This window comes from Chaetodon auriga, chromosome 21 (genome assembly GCF_051107435.1).
Source record: "Chaetodon auriga isolate fChaAug3 chromosome 21, fChaAug3.hap1, whole genome shotgun sequence".
Taxonomy (NCBI): Eukaryota; Metazoa; Chordata; class Actinopteri; order Chaetodontiformes; family Chaetodontidae; genus Chaetodon; species Chaetodon auriga.
The window spans coordinates 6,617,322-6,630,438 of record NC_135094.1 but is presented as its reverse complement, the minus strand read 5'-3'; the positions used below and the strand labels follow the sequence as shown (position 1 = coordinate 6,630,438).

The following is a 13,117-nucleotide window of genomic DNA, read 5'->3' as shown; positions in this document are numbered from 1 at the left end:
CACTGTACTTCACTTTTTTATCTCTTTTCCACCTCATCTGTCCATCCACATGGCTGTACTTATCCTTGCCTTTTAAACTTTAATGCCCAAGTGTTCTCTTTTGATCATAGTTGTAAATGGTTTTCATTTTAATGTTTAAAACATTGTCTCTTTTATACCATTAGATTGAGGGATGGATGGGAAAACTGTTGGTCATGAATCTTGGATGAGAGAGCTCCACTAATGTAAAAAGATGCCAGGCTACATGTAAAGCAGTGTGTTTTTAGGATGGAGATTACAATAATGCCAGGGCAGCACAAAGTGCAGGGACGGCTCCCTTCATGTGGGGAAATGGATGGACAGATGCCCTGAGTGAGGAAATGTGGAGGTAGAAGCCTAATGGACACAAACATGCATAAATAACAGCAGCCATCGCTGTGGGCAGAGCTTTTAATAAACCTGCATCTATCCAGTGAGCCCTTCAATGTATCCATCAGTAGTGGACGATAATGGGCCCAGCAGGCCCGTCTGACTCACACTTTAACAGATCTTCCTCCTGGTGCGTGAGGGACAACCCAGGGGCTTCAGTGATCTGATGAACTGATCAAGAAGCACATTGTCAGGGTGTCAGAACGCCAAAACAAACACCTCTCAGTCATCCTTATTGTCCACTGCTAAACAAACCAACAGACAGTCTGGTATCCAATGTCCTGATAAAATTCCCTATCCATGAGAGATAGCAAAAAAAAAAAAACTGTTGTGGAGAAATGCCTCTGTGGCAGATCTTTTTTTAAGCGTGTGGACTGACAGACTGCCTGTTCGCACGTCCTCTTATCTGAAGGGGATGCATTGAAGGGACCTCCATGGAGAGAAAGTGACACAAGTCACGAGTGAAGCTAAATGTCTTGACTGTGTCCAGGCCCCTCTGGCCACGCGGCCCTCCTCCACACTCCCCTGTCTGAGTGCATCACAGCTCCGCTGAATGAGGCCTGCTGGCACAGCACCTCTGTCAGACAACTGCAACTCTAGCCTCTGCCCCCACGTCCCCCTCGCTTTCCCTCCCTGCCCCTCCGGGTCTCTAGGCCTGATTAATCACACATATAATACAGCGCCGCGCTGTCGCCGGGGAGCAGTCAGCTCATTTCACGACCTCAGGAGCAAGTGTGCTTTACAGCACTCACGCTGCTAGCTAATTAGCGTCAGATCAGACACAAGACAACTGTGAGGCACAGTAATGAGACTCCAAGAGGAGCCCAGCCAATGGCTGTATTTAAATGTAATGAGGCGGCTAATGACCAACTAATAAGGCTGTTTGTCTTGGGGAATGGGTGGTTGAGGGTGGAGGAATTGTATTCTATAAGACTACAAACCAGCATGCGTGTATTCTCTTAGCCATAGTCTTTGTAAGAGCCCAGTGTTTAATAAGTTATATTGGATCAAATTTTGGTTTTTCAGCCCAGTTTGCTCTTGCATTTCATACACTTTCATATTAAGTTTTAATGTTAAAAATTAAATGTAAAGACAAAATCAGAACAAGCAGTAACAGCATTGATCACGTGTTTTGATCATGCTAATCAAAGCCGGCTCTGCAAGAATTAATATTGACAAAGGGGAACCGGCTGGACTGCTGTGAGCTTTAGGAGGGCAGCTCTCTCAGACTGTGATGAATAACTATCACTGTAATGGGGTTGTGCTATAAAGTTGGAGCAGTTGCTTAAATAAAACTGAGCAGCATCTTGTGGCAGACTCAGTAAACACAGGCACCAGTGTAACTGGTTATTTGTCAGAATGATTTATGCCTGCAAACATGCAGTAAAAACAAATTCCCAATGAAACTAAACAAGGGAGAAAGTTATCTTTTGTGACAGAGTGCACACAATTCTAGCTGACTTCACAGAGGCAAAAACTAGGTTGGGTCATGCTAGAGGTCTGTAAATATGACGGCTCATAAGAATAAAAAAATCATACTTGATTTTCACAATTTCAGAGATAAGTATGTGCGACTGATGCAGACAAAACATCTGCAGATTCTTGTTATTAGATATGATGCTAACTTTCTGCTGCATTTTTAATAGGTTTAGATTTCACATGATTTTATAACAAGCAAAGCGTGATTACCATACTTGTAAAACTCGTTGTATCAAAGCACTGTACATGTAATGCCCAATGGGAGGAAGCAGAACAAAGTCTCATCTGTCTACTCCTCTTCTCTATGACTCACTCAAAGGTAATGCAAGAAGCTAGTTTACTGGAGCTCTTTCATATTAATAAGGATATCCCATCTTATTTGCTCTCAGCAGAAAGCCAGGCAGCGCATCACATCAGAGAACCGAGTTCTAATGGTGAGGTGAGAGCATTGTTCCTCTGTACTCGTCCGCAGGAAACACAAAACAGCACTCAAGCTTCCTGATAAAGGTCGACATCCCACTCACCTGCAGTAATGAGACCCGGTGTCAATGCCAATCAAAGACGTGTCTGCCGTTTTGATGAAAACGCTCAGCGGTGTCGTTTGCAGGTTGCGGGTGTTGGCATGATACAAATTAGGGAAATCACTGTGCTCATTACACCACCAAAGGGTGGGCTCCTGGGGGAAGAGCCAAATGTTTCCACACTAGTTAGACATGTCAGACTGCATCTCTTCTGCCTCAGCTGACTGCTGCTCCTTTAAGAGGTTAGATCACCGGGCCGGGCTACTGACTTAACCTCTGTCTGCTGTGGGAATGCCTCTGTGTCCCTTTACCCATTATATTATCGGAGCCAGAGAATATCAAGCATTCTTTTTGGGCTTGTTATAGCCAAACTAGTTGCTCATTGTGGGCTCCTTTTTCTCATGTGTGTATTTGTTGAATCATTTTTGGGCTAAGAAAAGAAAGGCTATTGTTTGTGTGCACATTCAGCCACTACATGAGTACATCAAGAGGACCCGGTGCAAGGTCCCCATTTCCTCACATCAGCATCTGCCATCTTAACACAATAGAGGCCAAAGCCATCACTTCTCCCTCATCGCTGTTTAATTTGAGGTGTTCTCAAGCAGTATGTATTCCACGTCGGCCTTTAATGATTTAACTTTGCTGTGGTTGTAAGATGACTCGCAGGGGAGAGAGCTGCATTAAATAAATAACAGTGATAAAATGTAGACCTCATACATTTCAAAGCTAATGCAACTAGCGGTGCAATAGGAGCAGCTGCACACAGTCCTGGAGCGGTAATTTGATTGATTTGTTGTGACAGCAGCCAAATAATTGAGAGTGAGAGGTGCTGCTGGAGATGAAGCGCAGGCAGAGGCAGGTTCGCCAGGCAGTCCCAGCAGATATGGCACCCGGGTTCTCATCTCTGCCATTGATATCTGCCAGTGGTTTATTGTTTGTCTTCAATAAGCAGCTTGGAAACGTGTGGGGTTACTGCCTTTGTGACAGTTTGGCGACGGAAAGAAGAAAAAAAATCACCAATCAAAATGTACAGAGGAGCGATGAGAGGGTTAGAATCAAACACACAGATTTACACTCAGGCTGATGCTCAGGTTTACTGTACACGCACATACGAACACACACACTCTCCCACGAGACTCATGATTTATACTGTGATGTCTTTTTGAAGCTGAGATGTAAGTAAATTTTACCCCCTGGTGTTTCACTTGTTGCAGACATGCTCATGATTTGTTCTGAATTCAGCTTACACGTATTTCATAATTGCCCAAAAATAAGAGTACAAATGATGCATTTGAATATACAGTATGACTTTTCCAATGTATGCATGCCGAGATATTTTTATGTTTCCTGTCTGATAAGATACTGTAGTGCTGTTTGTCTTAAGCTTCTGGCTCTTGACTCGTGTTTTGTTTCTGTGGATGGTGGCAGTGTCACTCTGGCTCAGCCGTGCCACAGGACAGCACGCTGCCAGAGCCTGAAATAGAAAGAAAGAGAAGAAAAAAAGGAGGGCAGGATGAGTCTTTATGGCGGTGCGGAGGAGGACAATAATATTGTTAATCAGATGTGGCTGTGTCTGCTTCTACACAGCAAACCCTGACATCTGCCCTCACTGGTAAATACTGACGGAGGTTTTTTTGCAAACCTCCTGCCATAAACACACACAAGGCAGCTTCTCGACGTTACACACTGTGCATGCCTGCGCTGTGTATGCAGAGAGTTTAATGCATTTACTTAAATGGATTTTGGAGAAGTGTAGTAGGAGAGGATAGGTTTCCGAATTAGTAGTCTGAATGTCATCATGACAAATTTTCAAATTAGCTTCCAATTACATGAATGATTAAGAACTTGCAAAATTATTCCGTTTTAAGCCAGCTGTTTTCTGTTCCCTTAGCTCCTGAGCTACAGCAGATTACCTTCTCCCTGGTGTAATTACTGAAGAAACATGCACACTGTTGTGTCCGTTCAACCAAATTAACAGTTTACTTTAAAAATATTCTGAGTTGGATGTGGGTATTTTTTTACTAAAACCTCAATTATCTTTTCTAAAAATCATCAGCACACTGATCTCCTTAATGCATATTCAGTATTTTTGTTGCATGTATTGATTAGTTATCCCCAACAATTGTGCACAATCAATAGAGTTCATCTTTTCATCATCTCATAATCAGCCTATTGCTCCCATTGAGCAGACCAGTCGATCACAAGTCTGAGGGAGTGCAGAATCTGATATAAATTACAATACATAGTGTATTGTTTTCATGGTATTTCAACACTTGTGAAATGCTTCCAGGAAATGCCTTGACCACTTGGCCCTGGAGTTGTTTTGTAGAAATTACATCTCTCTTTTTTTCCCTGCTTTTTCCGACCAGACTGTTTCCGAAAGATTTGCTAAAGGTCTGCCGTACTGCTGAGGCGCAATTCAGAAGCTTTCAGCAACAATCTGTAGTCAAGCATTTTAAATGAAAATTGATTTGTGATTTACATGGTCAGTGAGGGGAAAATGAACTTATGAAATGTTGTAAATGAAATATTAGACAAGGTGCAGTGGGAGAGAGCAGACAGAGATGGTAATCTTGTGGAACTGGAATTCCCGCCTGGCAGAACTGGGTGACATTTTACATTTATCTGTGTTCTGCATGAGTTGTAATGTTAATGGTAATTTTATGGGACTGAACCGGAATGAAAATGGTGTTATCACCGATTGCTTCAAATGTGGAATTGTGTAAAGTAGCACAGCTGCATCCTTTATTTCCCATTCCCCAGTAATGTGAGTTATTGCATGATCTGTTCTCTAAGGTTGAATGTGTGTATTCAGCCTGTTTTTATCAGTCTGTTCTACTCACGGCAGCTTATATCACACACCTTCGCCACAGGATGAAATATACAAACTGCTGTATTTTACTATTAGTCTAAATGCCACATTTGTGTGTGAATGTTTCTCACATTTATTCTGTAGGTCTTTTGTTAGCGATTCCCTGTGGGTTTACATCACAGGTACAGTTAAAAAAAAAGATTTAATAAGATATTAATGGCCTGTCCTGTCTCTATGTCCTAATAGAAAAAAATAGCAGTATTAAAACTGCTATGCACAGCATTATTTTGATAACTCCTCACCTTCAATATAAGTGTATATAACATTATAATGTAAATTAACATATTATCAATGTGGATCTATCATGGACTTAATAATACAAGCAAATCAATGTAGCATTACGCTCTAATCAATACTCCTTACACTCAGACCAGATGTTCTAATTTTGATCGATACCTTGTGCAGTGAATGTTTCCTATTCCCACTCTGGCCATGTGCAGCACATATGGATTTTCAAAGAGCTCGCTCTTCTATGTTTGAAAGAGAAAAGAACCAAAGAAAGAACAAACAAAGTGATCCTGCAGCAGCAGAAGCTGTGGGAGCCCGGGAGCCCGCCCGGATCACACAGAGGTCATTTTTAAACACGGCTCTCCGGTTCCCTGTCTGTGAAACCAAAGAGTCCGTGGTGACATTTGTCAGCAGATGGTGTGGAACCAAACCCCTCACCAGTGGGGACTTCTCAGCCGCTGCTAAAAGCTATCTGTGGTTACTAATTGCTGACCAGGGCCTAATTACCTTAATTAATGGCCGAGGTATCTGGGGGCCAGATTTGTGGGGGCTTTTATCAGTATCAGTGTAGCTTAAAAGGTCCCGTAGGAGGCCTGAGCAGCATGTAAGTCCTGTGGGTGCTATTTCTGGACTAACTGCAGACACATCACAGATGGATCCTGTGGCATCAGTACAGGACGGCGTATTTGGAGAGAGATATCTGTTACTTAGAGATCACAAGTAAACCTCACCAAGAACATCTCAGGCTAGAGAGGAAACAGGGCTTTTCATGCCTTCCTCTCTGAATATATTTTCTACTTTTCTCTCACACACACACACGAGCCCGTTTCCTGAATTACGCCGCCGTAATTCACAATGACAAAGTAGACTTAGCACCTTTTTCCACAGACCGTAGGGGGTTTTGTTCAGTGAGCTCTCACTGTGAAATTAGCCCTGGTACTTTCATTTTCCGGCTGCAGTGAAATGGTTAAAAGACACAGATCAGCCAGTATGAAAATAGAACTGATTCAACAAAATCTGCTGCTTCCCCTTGCTTGCTCCTCACCCATCCAGCAACAAAACCCTCCCCTCTATTCTCCCACTCCCCCCCTTCCTTTTTTTTTTTCCCTACTATCCCACCCTCACCCCCTCCCCCAACCCCGTCAGGCACCTTGTCCGCATCTGGAGAAGGCTTGTAAGTTTCGGGTGCATACATTTCTTTTGATGATATATTGTCCCGGTGCGGAATTTCATTTACTGCCGCTGCCCTTTGCTGAACCTGTTGCTAGTCAGTGAGCACGATAAGCGTATAAGTAGCATGCTACTTCATTCATCATACATCGTTCTGGGCTCTCAAATATCTCATATGCGATTCAGGAAGAAACTACTAAACCGGCACAAAGGATCCCACCAGGATCAGCTGAAGTTCCATTAAACACTGTGTACAAAATAGAGCACACTTGGTAGTTATTATCAAATACACATTTCCTGCGTTGCATCTACAAAACATTAGGCCTCATTTCATGGTGTACACGTTGTTTATGTAGCATGGGGAAGATGTATCTCAAGTGCAGTGCTCGTGTAGTACATAATTCCATTCACATTGCATTTTGAATGCATGCATTTTGAAATCTGTTTTTTCCCTCAATCATAGTGGCTGCTCTGTGTTGTATTAAACAGCATTAATAATCACAAGAGGCTCAGTGTCACTCAGAAGTCTCCACATCACTAAGGCAGACAGTGTTGTGCTGCTGGGCATGTTGTGCTGTGTGAAAGTGCTTACACGCTCCCTCAGACAACCAAAGGGAATAATTAAAGACAGAAGATGGAGGCAGAAGAATGGAAAGCAAATCCCATTGTTTGGGGTTATTTCATCCCACTGAATTTCTTTTTCTCACTTTCTTTCGTTCTCTTCTCACATTCCTCCCCAAATGTACTGTGGGTATGTGGCACGCTATCAAAAGCATATGTAAGCGAAGCAGCGCAGAACAAAGGCCCTGTGATGTCCTCCTCATACCCACATTGTCTTTTGATTATTCTACAATCATTTTAAATCTGTGTAAGTTGGAAAGGAAGGGAAGGCTTAATAACCCCATAATATACAATACTTTAGCTGCTCAGAAACCGCAATCCAAGATGTGTTTCAGACGATTTGAAGACTAGCTTGCTTATTCTTGATTTGTTCTCATATTCTCTAATGGGGTGATTTCTTCAAGCCCTCAATATGCAAGTTGTTACCAAAATAAGCTACAATGAAATCTTTTTTTAAATCTAATTTAAGGTGAACTAGACTATTAGGCCAACTCTACTCCACTCCATTTCTAGAGCAGTAAATGTAGCCCCTCAATCTCTCTCAGCTTTTACTGTCAGTCAGAGAGCACTCAGTCATCTCCGTGCATCAGGCCCGCAATATTGATTTTTCCACCCACTGAAACAGCCGCATGAACATAAATTTTGCATGAGGCTTTTACTCGCGGCCTCCGCTTTGGTCTGACGACACATGATGGGACCATGAACACGCTGTAATAACCCAGTCTGTCCTGCCAGGCAGACAGGCTCTTTTTTCTTAAGGGGAGGGGGGAGTCCAGCAGCATCTGGACTCTGAAGGACAAAAGCAAGGGAGCCCCTTACTGAACAGCACAGAATTACACACTGTTCAAGAAGTATTTGAAATGGCAGTTAAACCAATAACGAGGGAATCTGTCAATGTACACAAGAGGCTTGATCTTTCATTTGATTTAGGTTGGTGTTTTGAGGTATTGTTTATGGTTAACTGTAGTTGATATCCTTAAATATATACTTGCCCTTTGGAGGATTTCATGAAAATGTAAAGGAATGAAAGTTAACCAAATGCTTCATCGTGCAATTGAATATGGTTTTATCCTAAAGAAAAAAAACACATCTGAGAAGACTTTTGGTTTTAGACTTGATAAAAAGAGGTGCACAGCAGTCTGGAGCCATGGAGGGCCAAGAGTCTGCAGGTTTTGTATTAAAAGCAGACAGTAAACCAACAAATATCACTGATTTCACTTGTAGTCCTTAGTTGGAAAGAAAGCATGCACACTTTCAGCCTCATTAGCACATTGTTTGATAGGAGAGGAGAAAAGTCCAACAATCTTTATTTATATTCTGTCTCAGGAAGGAAATCTTTCTTTGTTTGGGACCCCCTGGAACTCTCTCAAGGGCCCCTAGAGGTCCCTGGACCACACTTTGGAAATCAATAACGTAGCGTAAGCAACACCAAAAGGGCAACATTATCGAGCACACGGGGATTTTCTCGTATGTGTAACATCTCCATGGAGAGGATTTGATTCTTTGAAATGCTTCCCCTAGAGTGAGAATTCTACAACACAGCTTGATATTGCCTTGCATCACAAAGTGAAAGCATTATCTCTGGATCCCTACAAGCGATGTGGTTTACTCTCCAAAACCCTGTGGCTCCGCGACTCCGCTCAAATCTTAACTGCCTATATTTTTTTGTAGTCGCTGAGTTCCTCCTGCAGCCGGACTGAAACAGTGATATTGCCTGCTGCGGCTCTGAGTAATGTTTTTATTCAGTAGTTCACTACTTCCTTTAACGTTTCATTTTCTCCATGTTTATTCCAGCCATCGCCAAGGCAGGAATCTATTTTCCATTCCTTTAACATGATTACCAATTGTATGGACTCGTTGGTAAAAGCAGAGTAACACCAATTTGTGTTCCAGGTTGTGTGAAGAACAGCTGTGATAAGAGCATTTTTGTTCCTTTTTAGTTTGTTTTCCTGCTTTTTCTTCAGACGTAATGTTCCAACTATGTATTTTAAAAGGCATTACACGACAAACAAATATGTGAACGACTGATCAAGGAAGTAACGATGAAGTGATGAGCAGCACTTGAGTGGAACTAAGTTAAATTACCTGAATTCTTCCTCCACCGCTGTCGATGAGCCATTGAGTGAATTGAATTGAAACAGACTTTCGAAAAATATTACGATCGCTGATTTAATGTTTAAATGTCACATTCTCAACACATTTCTTTATTTTACTTATTTTTCATGTCTGTTTCGAGTGTCGTTACGTCTTTGTAGACTAAACAATTGATTGAAAAGACATAATTAACGGGGTGATCGTCGATGAAAACAATTAACATTTTGTTACATGGACGAGTGTCATTGTGACACAAAGTGACCATCAGTGTTGAAAGTTATCAGTGGAAGTAAAGGAATGAGTGCAGAAACAGTGATTTTATCCCCTTCATCAGTGTACAAGTGCTCCGACCTAATCCGCAGAGTAAAAATGACCTTCCTTTGACCACCTTTGTAATTACCAGATCTCATAGAGTCTAAATCTCCTTACCTCCAGTGGAGTAATTATCAGTGTGACTCACTGAAAAGGCAATTGAGACAGTGGTTTATGGACTCCCATAGTGGAACGTGAGGCAGAGCAGTAATGGGGAACTTGTTTGTCCCCTCTCACCTCTCTTGTTAGAGAATGACAGCTGTGTTTAGACGAGAGCAGTTCCTAAAAATACAAGATGGCTCACGTTGGACAATTTCATTAACTGCTGACAGGCTCCTCCGCAGCCTCTGATAAGCTCTTAATTTACAGCACTCCTAAATGATGCCAAAGACTTTCAGACGGCACAGCAGCAGTTAGGGATGATGTGAGTTGGCGTTTTTCTGTTCACAGTAGGGATGAGCCACATGATATTGTTCAATATAATGTCGGTATTACCTTTAATACTGTGAAAAAAAAAATATTGATATCGTGATAACGGTAATATTGCGACATCTTGACAGCAACAACAAGCATGGGGGCTCCAAAAAGAGTGACTACATTAGTGTGGAAGTGGTTTTGTTACAAAAGATCAGATATACACCAAACCACTAATATTTCAGAAGTGCAAGAACAAGAACAACAAATGGAGGCTGCAACAAACTTATTTAACCGCTTCGAGCAGAAGCACCCAGCTGAGTACAAGGAGAGCTCAACAGCTATTGTGAGTTTTACACCAAGCAGACAGGCTAGAGTGGCTCACCACAGCATCGCTGAATGCTTTGCAAGTCGCGTTTTGTCATATCGCCAAGAATATCATTATCACAGAAATACCCTGTATTATCGCGATATTATTTTAGGGCCATGTTGCCCGTCCCTAGTTCTCTATTTAATTTTATATCTGAGCGGAGTAGCAGGGGCGAAGCACATATTCCAACCACTAAAACGACTTCAAAAGCAATAACCATAACTTTAAGAAAAGCATACAGTGCACACATAATTTACTGGTCTTACACAAAAGCCACTATAGATTTTATTCACTCTTGTGAACTCAGTAGATTCTTTTCAAGGTTTGTGAGCTATATTTTCCTTTTTGATGGCCAGAAAACTTGAATTCCTTTGACATGAGACGAGATCTCCATTTTCCCTCTGACCGTACATTATGCTGAGTGGTGCACATGCAGTTTGATGGAGTGAAAGACAGTCGGAGTCCTTTTGTGTGGACGTGATTACTGTTACACTGCTGTCATTCTTCACGCTGGCCTTGACTGGGCCTTTTCTAAGGCCTATAATATGATGAGCACCTATTGACATACGCTTTCTAGAAAGCATAAATGCATCAGTTGATGTTTTGTATTTCTTTTAATCTAATACATTTGCAGAGGCAGTTAGTACGACATGAATCAGGGGCCATGTAGTGTGTATCTTCGGTTCTGGTACCAAAATGTAGCTCATTTTGGTACACACAGTGTTGTGATTTGTGGCAGTTTTCCAACATTAATGTCCTGCATGTTCCTCACCTTTAGGTTGAGTATCAACATGTGAAAAGTTTGACTTCTGCCCTGACCACACCTGTACACAAACATGCGCACACACAAACGACATATAAGATAACTCATGGGGGAGAGTTGTAAACGTAGGTGTTGTGCATTGAGAGGAAAACAAGGAGTCGAGCTTGAATCAGCCCCAGAGAGAAAAGTGCCGTAATAGGGGGGTTGGCAGGGACTACTGAGATAGCGCTGGTAATGAGAGAGCAGGCTGCTCCCCTCCCCCCTCCCCCCCTTTACTCCTCAACCGCACAGGAAACAAAAATAGCATTTTGTCTGAAGAATGAGCCGGCTTTGACCTAGCCTTTCGACCTCTGACAATCAGTCTCGCTTCGTCCTCCAGTACTTCAGAAGCCGGGACCGGGACAGTCAAAGATAACAGTTGATTTCTACTGTGGCACTAAAGCAAAAAGAAAAAAAAAAAAAAAAGCAAGAAAGAAAAAGCTCTGAGAGAGAGATGGCAGACAGTTCTTCAAAGCGCTGAGGTTGGAGGCCTCAGACTTCTCAGTGCTGGTGTTTCATAGTCCCAAATGAATGTTGTTAAATGTTTAAATGGAGCACAAAATGCCACAGTTCAGCTTGTATCTGGTCACTTAGCTGTATGACTCTCCTCTATGATCTGGCTCATTCCTCATTATAAACATTAGCATAGGCGAGTTGTGACAGCAGTGAAAGTGGGACCCGTGCTCTTACACCCCTCGGGCGTGATGACTAAGTGGGAGCGCTGCTTGCTTCGCAGTCGGAGAACGAGTGAATATGAAACACAACAAAGAGACAGTGGGAGATATAATGAGCACTATAGGATCCCGGCACCCTTTTGCCCTCTCTCCATCATAAGTGAAGCTCCCACTCTCATCCTCGGCCCTGTGTCTGCTGGAGGAAGGAGTGCAAACAATTAGCTGAGACAAGCCGTTTGGATTATGTGCTCAACCAAAGCAATCAGACAGCTGTGGTTAAAAGAATGAGCTTCAAAATGCCAGTTGCCCAGTTAGAGGGGAAGGGAGGGTCAGTGGTCCTGACAGTCTTAACAAGATGACAGAATTTATAAAGCACTGCTGTTAAAGAATATAGTACCTGCGGTGTAGCCCTTATAATAAGGCCACATGGGGCTTCTTCCATATTCCCTCTGTATTTGTTTTCTTTTGCCTCATATTTTTTGTTGTACCTCTTGTTCCTCTGCGTAATGGTTGGCGCTGGAGGAAATTCTCCAATCGTCTTTGATCTTTGCCTGGTTTCGATAATTTTCTGACAGAAATCTCATTTTAGCCCCCTTTTGTTTTCCCCGTCTTTGTTCCCTCTTATTCCATCTTTAAATAGTGCTCAACATTTTGTCGTTGTGAAGTTGCAAAGGAAAAGAGCCGGTCCTGTCAGGGGCTCGGCGCACACCAGACAACTTGCCCCAACATTTCAAGTGAGAATTGGACTCTTGCCGTTTGCACAGATGATATATAATTCATAGTGGGGGTGTGAGAGAGGTGTCAATGTGTCAGGAGGTAGAAGAAATGTAAAAGTGCACTGTTTACTGGCTTTCTTTGGCTGCGCTTCTGCAGAGAGAGGAAAGAGGAGGATGATCTGATCTTCATCAAATGTTCATCTGTGCCCGTCCTGGAGTCCTAGTGACCACACTAATCAAAGACTTGTCTGCACTGATGTTTTATTCATCTTTTATGAGGCAACTATACTTAAATTATTTAAGTGCATTGATTCTGTATGTATACAAGCTACGCCTGTGTTCACAATTGCTCGGTTGCGTTATCAATAGATGTTCACTCTTTTGAACCAGCGTTTGTTATTCAGTCCTTTGTGTTTTAAGTCATTTTAACAGTAAA

The 13,117-nt window shown here is 42.3% G+C and overlaps 1 protein-coding gene across 2 annotated transcripts in view; it reads left to right on the top strand.

Moving 5' to 3' along the window:
* Positions 1–13,117, top strand: part of pou6f2 (POU class 6 homeobox 2) — a 66,077-nt gene that overhangs the window by 22,173 nt on the left and 30,787 nt on the right. The gene's annotated exons all lie outside the window — the stretch shown is intronic.